Here is a 10,837-nt window from a genome sequence, read left to right as displayed (position 1 = left end):
TTGGCAGTGGCAGACAAGGAATTTACTGTGGCAGGCAAACTGTAATTACAGTGCCAGACCACTAAAATTTCAGTGGTAAGCAATAGAAATTATAGTAGTCGACCAGGGTGAAAAATCCTTTGTAATGACAGTTCGAATTACATCGCTAGACCATTGGAATTACAGTGTAAGCAAACTGTAATTACAGTGCTAGACCACTAAAATTTCAGTGGTAAGCAATATAAATTACAGTAGTGGACCAGAGTGAAAAATCCTTTGTAATTACAGTTTGAATTGCATCGCTAGACCATTGAAAATACAATGTAAGCAAACTGTAATTACAGTGATAGACCACTAGAACTACTGTGTAAATACAGTGTATTTTGTAGTAGAACTACAGTGTAAAATACAGTAGTATTAAATAGCAAATGGCAGTGAGTTTCACAGTAATTGCAGTAGATTTGCAGTTTAATTTACACTAGAATTACACTTTAAATTCAATATAATTAGAGCTGAATCCTGGTGACATTTTACAGTAGATTGAGAGTGTAAATACAGTAGTATTGCAGTTGAATTAGAATGTAATTTATAATAGATTTACACTGTAATTTACAAGTAATTCTACCGTATGAATTTCCCTAAGAATTTCACTGCCACGCAACTCCCTCTTCCTAACAACATAAATACCCAAAACTAAAGGACATATCACTGTAAAACATCCACACACAAACCAGAAAAATATAGAATGTGAAGGGATAGTTTGTTCCCCAACATAGACAACATGGAGCCTATCAAAAGAAATTACACATAAAATGGAAAAATAGAACTAACAAAAAATATTAGGAAACTTTCCACACACTCTACAAAATACCAAAAACTCATATTAGCAAATAAAAAAGCATGACAACAACAGAATACCGATAAGCAAAACAACAATGAACTAAAATGACTAGCAGTTCCAACTAAGCATAGCTCTAGCATAACAGCAAAAGACCAAAAGCATACTATAACTACAGTGAACATCACACTAAATTTCCACTATGATTTACAATGTAAATTTACTGCTAAAATAGGTAATTACAGTATAAGTCCACTAAGATTTACAGTGTACAAACACTGATGAGATAGAGTAAAATGCACTAAAAATCCCCTATGAATTACAGTATAAATTCAGGGACATGATAAAGTAATTACACTAAAAACAATTACAGTGATACCACACTAAAATTCCATGAGAATTTACAATGTAAATCAAAATCACAGAGATAGAGTAAAAATACACTAGTATAATTACACTAATAAGATATCTTAATTACACTAAGAAATCCTATACAAAATACACAATAAATTCAATGATAAGATGAAGTAATTACACTAAAAGAACCCACTATGAATTATAGTGTCAAATTCACAAGGGGCTGTCTATTGGACAGTCAGCTGAAAACCAATTCGGATTCATTCAAATTTTTGAGCCAATCAAATAGTTGCGGTTGTATGTTCAGAACAATGAATGTCCGCTGCTCGCTGATGGGTATCTCATTCAACTGCCCCCCTCGCCCGACACCCAAACAGACATAAAAAACACCTGACAGCCACTCCTCGTGTTTCCCCTTTGTCCTCTTCTTCTCCTTTCCCTATGAACGCAAAAACCTCGGACATACTCCTTTTTAGTCCATTCTGTAGACAAAAGGAGGAAATAAGTACATATATTACATGGTGAAAAGACTAGATCTGCTATGTGTACAGTTACATTGTGGCAGAGGAGAATTAACAATTAATTTACAATAGACTTGCGGTGGAGTTACAGTGAAAAACAGTAGAAGCTACGGTTTACAATGTAGTTTAGAGAAGATTTACAGTGTAATTGGTAGATTTCTTTACAGTGACTTACACCAAAATTACAGTGTAATTACAATGCAAATATAGTATTTACTGTGAAGACTTACAGTGTAATTAAGAGTAGAGTTACATAGTAATTATGTTCAATTTCTTTACAGTGTAGTTTACAGTAGACTTACACTAAAATTACAGTGTAAATACATGTTCACCGTGAAAGATATACAGTGTAAATTACAGTAGAAACATATGCAAATCAGTTACACTAGTATATTTATATTTTTACAGTGGAGTTTATAGTGTAAATTTGCAATAGAATTATAGTAGTAAGATATACAGTTTTTACGGACGAAACACTCTTACCATCAATTGCTCTCACAGTAAGAGAGTGCTACATGGACAAACCACCAAAACTATCGAGAAAAATCATGTTACCTGACATAGACAAACCACCCAACACACATAGACAGTACTACATTGCAAATGGTGGTTGGAAATGTAGTGAGTTTTAAAGTACAATTAGATCGAATTACAATTGTAATTTACAGTACATTTGTAGTGCAATTAAGAGAAGAATTGAGCATGTAACTGCAGTAGAATTGCAAGTAATTTGCATGCAGTGGTACAACTACCAAAAACTTACAGTGAACCACTAACTGAAGGAACATAACTTAAACACTAAACATTGACAAAGCCAAAAAACATATAGAATATGGATGGATGTTACAGTACATAGAAAAAACCCGAAAAATAAAGAATAAATAAGGTAAAAGCCGCTATTACCAAACATAGACAAACCGGAAAAAAAATCTTTAAGTGAGATACTCTATGAAATCACTGAAATTACAGTATACATACAATGAAATGCCCAGTATAGTTAAACTGAAATTACAGCATAGTAACATCGTAATTACACTGTAATCATAAATTAATTTTACTATAATTACACTGTAATACCAGAGCAAAATTCATTGGAACTACACTAAATCTGCTGTAAATATGAATTGTGACGACAGTATAAATGCACTGAAATTTACACCGAAACAACACCTAAACTCCAGCATGTTTAATGTGTGACCAAGCGACTCAGCATGTGCATCCAAACAACAAGGGGCTGTACATCTACAAAAGCTAGCAGAGGACAAAAGGGGACATACAAACTTACAGTCCACACAAACCACAAACTACATTCAGCATCTATAACCAGGGGCAAAATCAGTTATATTTGTCAAGGGGGTCATCTTCATATAGTGCATGTATTCAGCCCTGAATACACTTTGATTACCATGAATTTAGTACTAGTTTGACATAAATCCATTGGGGTCATTTGAACACATTTAGGAATTCAACAACTACTTCCAAAATAGGAGGGTTCCACAACGACACCTACAAGAGGGATCCACATGAGGGAACGGACACATCTAGGACTAGGAGCTACTCGTCACAGTGACAACTAAAGCATGCCCAGAAGCACAAAATCAACAAAAAACAGGAGGGATCCACCACTACAAATACATCCAACCATACACTTGAGACACCTGCAGCATCCAAAAACATCTAGGATCCACCGCTGCACAGGGGAATCATCTAGGATTCGCCGCATCTAGCAAAACTCGAACAGAAAAAACATGGGGGTGAACACAGGGGGGAGGATACTTACAAAATCAACCACAGGATGGATGGTGGATGAGGAGGGGGACACAGGGCTCGCAGATTAACACATGGGAATGGGGAGGAGCGCCCGAAATCAAGCGAAGCAGAGACGACAGCGCAGCCGGATCACCACAGGGATCGCCTCTTCCTCTGCGAGCGCTTGAGGACAAGCAAGACCAGACACCCAAGCACCGGCTCGACCTCCAGAGATCAGTGAGTGAGATCTCCAGCCGCCATGGCTCTCTGCCTTCAACCACTCGCCGCTCGAAATGGGAACAAAGACAAATGAGCTAGAGGAGAAAAACGGCTAGGGACACGCGACCCGCCAGGTTAACGGGTCTCCAGGGGAAGGTTGTGGGCCCGATAAAAGAACAATCCACCTGAGAGTTGCAAAAAAAGAAGAGGAAAGCACGAATCTTGACAGATGGATCGGACGGACTAAAAAACGAATGAAAACGAATTAATTTCATCCGACTGAAAATCAGCAAATCTGTTAATTTTTCAAGTTTCTGGACAGAATATTCTGAAACATGTTCGTGTTACCTGACAGGTCTATGAATTTATGAAGAGATACGTACATGTATGAAGAGATTCATTGTACTAACTGAAGAAGTTCTGAGCTATCATCTAACTTAACTATTGCAGATTTATTTATATAGTCCGTGTTTTACTTCTTCCTTATTAACGAATGGAGTGGATTATGAGATCTCCTATTTCAATTAGTTTCTTGGTTGGTCAGCTTAAAGTAATTTGTTTTATTGTTCCAGCACACTCAGTTTCTAGCATCAGCGGCCCTGTAGAGATCACCCAGGACTTTTGAACCCGCAAGCATTGCACTTGCCTCAGCCTCCATAGCGTCACAGAAACTTGGGATCCTCTGGCTGGTGGACAAAATGACCGTTCCTTCACCGTCCCATATGACCATACCATGGCCCCAACATTATCCTGCACGAAGCCTCCATCCAGATTGAGTTTTTTTAGCAAGCCCCTTTGCGGTTTCTCCCATGAGCACTTCTGTCTTGCTGGTGGTGTTGGGTGCCGGCTTGGCTCCTGGAACAAGGCTTGTTTGCCTTTGTCACCAGAATCCGAGATCACAAGCTGCTCTTGGTGACAGCCCAGTAGCGCAGAAGAAAGGCTACTAGAGCCAAAATTGGCGATGTACAAATTATATTTTGTATGGTTTTCAATGTCCTTTGGAGTGAAAGGCACTAACTGCAGAATGATGTTCAAATCATATATCATTTGTTTGTTTATTTAATCAGTTTCGCTTTCATTTGATTCTAGGTTCAGTTTCGAGTCAGCCTTCTAGATCAGAGTAACTGAAATTGAGGTATCATATTTGGTCAATGATTGTAGTGTCAAGAAAGGTGGGCTTATGCTATTTCAATCTTCAGCTGCGTGTATGAATCAGGAACAAATATAGTTCAAGTATTCTGAAGTGAGATGCGTTATTGTTGTTTCGTTCCTTTTTCAATTGTCTGTCACATAATTTTGTTTCAGGATCGTATGGTGAAATTGTAAGAGTCAGTTTCATTTGTAGGTATCAATACCAATAGTGCCAACTGCAGACATATGGATGATTTTGTCTCTATAATAGCCTTGCAGAAGGGACTGCAATAAAAGATATTGTGGCAAACATTACGTCGTGTGTAGATATGGAGTCAGCTATGCATTGCTACTGCACTACTATGACTGCACCAACCAAAATACCAAGGTACGGTTTCTCCAGAATTCTACTGGCAACAGGAGACTCAGCTTTTGCAATTAACTCTGCTCATCCAAGAGGCGGGCAACGAGATCAGATATTCGATAGCCAGAGGAGAGAACCATCACTCAACTGCCAAGCAAATATGAGCATGCGCATCACAAGTTTACGAGTTCTACATTTTACTTTTTAGCTAGCTGCCTACCTTTATAACATGTACTATAGCTACAACATACAACGAAAATGACTTCCTGAAGAACATGGAAAGGAAATATACCCCGCAAAAAAACATGGAAAGGAAATATACTGTATTTGATATCTTTTGAACTATATGCAAGATTCACAGGTTACAGTATAACGCCTACATCTCTTTAGTCAAAACATATATGTGTGATGCGTAAGCAATTATTGTTCCTACAATATTTGTCAATTTTACATTACCCTGAACATGTCCCAAATAATTTGATTAGCCAATAGTGGTGTAAGACAAATAATTTTAGTATTACTAAATGAAGTACCATCCCTACATCAAGACTGGATACAATTCCCACATGAGGAACCTTCAACGAATGCAGCCCAGTTTAAGTCTTTTGCACTCTTTTTTGGATGTGCTATTCTGTCCAACAAGGAAAACAAAATGCTAGAGCGAAAGTAAATTTTCAGAATTCAAATCACATATTGTCATGCCCAATGCATATTTCTAAAGTAGAATAATTGTTTTGTGTTCATATTTTTTTTTATTCCGTGGCAACACACGGGCATTCGGCTAGTTTATACAATGGGAAAAGACATGATCTCTGGGAGGCGTCTGTTCACGATGAAGTAATTGATTAAATACTAACAATGTTGCTGATAACTTGATGAGAGAGATGCAAGGAACCACCGTGCCGGTTGCCAAGCATTTGCTCCTGGTTTTAAAATGTGTTTTAAACATATTTTGAAATATCGCAAAATTCTGAAAAAAAAAGATTCCCGCGTACATCTCGACATTCTACGTGCACACAAACTCGTTTCACGGAAAACCAACAACTTTTGTATCACATGTAAAAAAGACAAAATTTAGTGTTAAAATAGGCTTTTCATGAGACTTTTCTTGTCTTTTTTACACAAGCGTATAAAATGTCGGATTTTCATGAAACTTGACGAGCGCACATACAATGATGAGATCTACACATCAAATAGCGTTTGTGTCAAAGTGAATTTCTCTTATTAAATCGCCTTACCGATCCATTCTGGTGAATTTTTTTATGTGGTGTATAATTTTTTGCCTGTTAACATTTCTGTTGCTTAATTAATAATTGCTTGGGTGTGAATCAAATAACACACTGAGAGACAATGCTGGAAATCAAAGCAATCAATCCAATGAATTGTGACTTCATCTCTATGATATACGTAATGATTTGGTTGGCAGTAATCAAAGCAATCAATAGTGCATCCCACAGCCTTAATGAATTTTCAACTTTTTATCTGAAATGAGGTGTTGTTTTATTTTGATCATGAATGCATGATCCAACCAAGAAGATCACAAAAACTTCCAACAAATAATTTCTGAAGCAAATAACTTTTCTTATAGAAATTAAAACAGTTGTGAATTTACTCCTTCAACCTGAAAACCCACCAGATGTTAGATGCTTTGTGACAAATCAATCAAGCTCTTATATATCTATGTAAAGGAAGGTATAAATTTTCCCTCTATGATAGAGGTTCCCATTGTGCTTTGCTTGCACATACAAAACAAACATCCAATCAACTCAAAACAATGAACACGTCTTGTCTGCATACCAGAATTGATAGAAAAGAGATATAATTCATCAATTAGGCAATGATAAGCACACCTCTTTGTTATTAAACCACCATGAATCATATGGTGAGGGAGATTGTGCTGAGTATGGCTAACATCTCCGGTACTTAGCACTGGGTCAGTCCGCGAGCATAGCTTGATGCCGATGCGAAGTAAACGCTAAACCTAGTGCAAATATAGACTAAAGAGATGCATAGATCATGTAAAAGATTATATAATAAATAATGAGCACATTAAAGGAATGGTGGCGCGGGATAACAACCCAATGATGCAAAGTATTTTAAAAGGTCTTTTTCTTTTCATGCCCCATATATACAACTTGTCCCTCTGATAGTAGTAGAATGTCATCAAATTTGAACCTCTCGGCTGGTGTATTGAGCACATCATAGTGTGCCCATCTTTGGCAAGCTCCATCACTTTCTCTACATGGAATGCATCAAAGCCCATGAGGAAGCCATAAACACGCACAAAGTTCATGGGGTTATCAGTCCATGTTTTATGGTAAAGTTCCTCTGTAGGTCGAGCTACATGAAACCTCTTATCTTTAGTCCTTCAACATTGCTTTGAGATCCGTACTCTCCAACTAACTTGCAACAAGAAGATTTTTCTTTTTTGTTTCTCTCAAATGAAAGAACATATGGACTTCAAAATTTGCAGATCAAACAAACTTTACAACTTCAATGTGTGAAAAAACTTTCAGATTTTTTGGACCAACATAAATATACAAAATGAGGATTTTTTGATTAAAAAATTAATTTTTAGCATTTTAATGCATGAAAAAATCTGAAAGTTTTTTTCCCACGTAGTAATTAGAATGTTTTGTTGTCCTACAAAGTTTGAAGTTTGTACGTTGTTTCGTTTGAGAGAAACAAAAATAAAAAATGTGCCTGCATGGATCTCGATGCAAAAATGGATGGCTAAGATAAGGAGTACCATGTAGCTCAAGCTACACAAAACCACACTCTTTATGGTCGTCATACAAACTGACAAACTGATTAAAAATATCCTTGCACCTAATACAATATATTACGAACTCAGAAAAATGCTAATGATCATGAAATTCAATATTTCAATGGGGAATTTTTCAATTAGCCCACTTAAAATGAAATGATGCAACAACAGTCTATCTCATTGCCTTCATGGGATTATAGCTTATTTACAGTCTATCCCATTTGTTCTATAAGCTCAAGGAGATGGGAATACATGCTCACATGGTATATTTCGCCAAAGAGTTCAATTCTCGCCCCTCAATGCCAATTAACAAGTTAAATTATGGTGTTGTTAACGATAACAGAAACTACTTTAAACTGTTATTCAAATAAAGTACATGTAAATCTCTCGGTGTTATCTTCACCCGTGCCTAATTAACTTTGTATGTTAACACAAAAATATCTGTATGTGGCATCATATATGCGGCGACACGCCATGCGGTTGAAGAAACGATAGTGCATATTTTGTAGTCCGTTGACTGATTAGTTGTAGTTAAATGTGTGTCTAATGCTGGGACCTAATAACAAAGAAACTATACTCACTTGCATTATTTTAGGTACATTTAGTTGTGATAGTGAGTGGTAGTATAGGAAAGTAGAAACCATATATTCACGTTAATCCCAAAGAGACGTTTCAATTAGTTTCCCATAAGAAAAAGAAGTGAGTATGTCTCTAGCTCCTTAACTGAACACCAAGAAATCAAAAGCAACAACCTTCTTGGCATCGTCAACAGATATCTCACAAGTGCTGACAGGAAGAGCGACACAGTTAGTCATGATCCAACAGCTATCAAAACTGCAGTTCCAATATAGCTTCAAATAAATTTCAACATTTGAGCAACGTGACTCACATTCTGCATCTAGTTATTGAACAAAGAAGCATGCATCACAGTCCTCACCCTGTATTCCTGTAATAATTGCTTGACTTTTATCTCATAGGGTTGGCTAATATATTCCTACCAATAATTGCACGATAATCCATCACCAATTAGTGCTTGAAACATAAGAACTTGTTTGCCTTTACAGTAGCAGGGCTACGGCTCTAAATGCTCCGAGTAGCTAAGCATTCTCATGTACAAAGCAACTATGTGCCAGGTTATAGTCACATACATGGTTCAGATATACCTGAAAATGTGCAATCACCTGTATACTGAACAAACTACTCACCTGTATACTGAACAAACTACTAGCACATTCATGCATCCATGAGCTCGGAAGACCCTGTTGAGCGATGGATACGAATGATGAAATCTGATTCTACACGTGCCATGGTGTGCATCTAGTCTTTTTTCTGCTATCAAAAATGTTCATTGACACCTGCCAAGTGTAGCATTGAACTATCACTACTCAAGATAAAGAAAGGGCAAACATTGAAGCTACATTAAACATGTACATTTGATAGAACTGAAGCTACTATATGAGCTCGCCACTGCATCTAAATGACTATGAACACTTCATTGTCAACGATAAAAAATAAGCGTTTAGACCAACAGAGAGGGGCAGCCGGGTTCAAATCGGCCTCGCCATTCTGCCACCGCCGCTGCCGGTAAAGAACTACCAACCTTGCCTGGCGCATAATCAAAGCCTGGAAACCCATTCACCAAATTCGCAAGGTCGCTACTCATGCTCTGGCTCCCCTGCTTATTCTCCTTCCTCGCAACCTTCTCTTCCATGCCATCCACTCCCCATCCGCGCTCACCAAGCTCAACTATCCATCATATAAAAATGGTCACCCCTAGTTAGGATGGCACTACATAGATACTCTATGTATAAATAGAATGATTTATATATTTGGCAGGTACAGGATTAGAGGATCCACCACAAGTGTATTGAGATTCTGCCACATTATACTAAGGAGATATTTTAATTAACAATAGCACTTGCAGCAAAAGAACAGGGTGTACTTTGGTTGAATACGGAAGTGTGGAATTAAATTTATTTACTATTTACTATTTTAACCGTTTTGGTTTCAAGGTTGCTGATCAGAAATGCATTATACCCAGCTAATCGAATCTTTACTTGACACTAAGAAAACTGGAAAGCATCCGGTAAAGAGAATTCATTTGATGGTTTTTGTATGATGATAAATGAATGACTCTGAAGATATGTCACTGATCTGAAACTGACAAACTCTCTTGTATGACTGATCTTTCTAGGGCATTCTCTTTTTAAACATACCCAGTCACCAATCTGAAACAGAAGACAATAGCCTGGGCTGATTTTGATTTGCCTGGAAGTCATCGATATTAATTTGCCTGGGCTGATTTTGATTTGCAAATAAGAAAAAGATCATCCAGTTACATAAATACATAAATAGCATCATAAAATATATGGTACACATCATGTTGGCATCATGATTGTTAATACCACGAAAACAGTGGGCATAAAATGGTATCCATCCACTGAACTGCTTGCTCCAACTGCAAACAGAAACCAAAAAATACTTTTAGCCCAACTATTGAACAAAGCACACGTCTACAAAATAGTGCACCCATGGAACAGAAAGCATGTAAATACAGCATCCCTTGGTTGCGTACCGAAGAAAGCAGGCGTCTTTATCCACATTAGTTGTACCTGGGCTCGGTCCGGTCAATTGACCGAACACCTTGCAGGCGACCTGGACACTGCTGTTTGAACATGCGAACGATGTCGGACCGAGGCAGTGAGCTCGCTGGATGAGGCGCGACCTGAACACTGGTGTTGGAATAGGCAAACGATGTCGGATCGGGGCAGTGAGCTCGCTGGATGAGGACGCACCGGGCAGAGAGGATGTTAGCACACACGCGCGATGAAGCAGCAGCAGGAGCACGCAGTTGGCATGGAGAGGGAGCAACGGGAGATGGGCACCCTTTCGGGGGCTCTATATATATATAT

General features: G+C 37.8%; 1 long non-coding RNA gene across 1 annotated transcript; it reads right to left on the bottom strand.

Annotated features, from left to right (window-relative positions):
- Positions 1-9,290: 9,290 nt before the first annotated feature.
- LOC125531859 lies at positions 9,291-10,781 on the bottom strand. The gene is made up of 2 exons (XR_007293560.1): positions 10,501-10,781; positions 9,291-10,383 (listed from the first exon to the last, which is right to left on the bottom strand). It is a non-coding gene; the product is annotated as an uncharacterized LOC125531859 (long non-coding RNA).
- Between the last annotated feature and the right edge of the window lie 56 nt (positions 10,782-10,837).

The sequence above is a fragment of the Triticum urartu genome, unplaced genomic scaffold (assembly GCF_003073215.2).
Source record: "Triticum urartu cultivar G1812 unplaced genomic scaffold, Tu2.1 TuUngrouped_contig_8240, whole genome shotgun sequence".
Lineage (NCBI taxonomy): Eukaryota > Viridiplantae > Streptophyta > Magnoliopsida > Poales > Poaceae > Triticum > Triticum urartu.
Note: the sequence above shows the minus strand (reverse complement) of the source record. Positions and strands in the feature narration are given on the sequence as shown.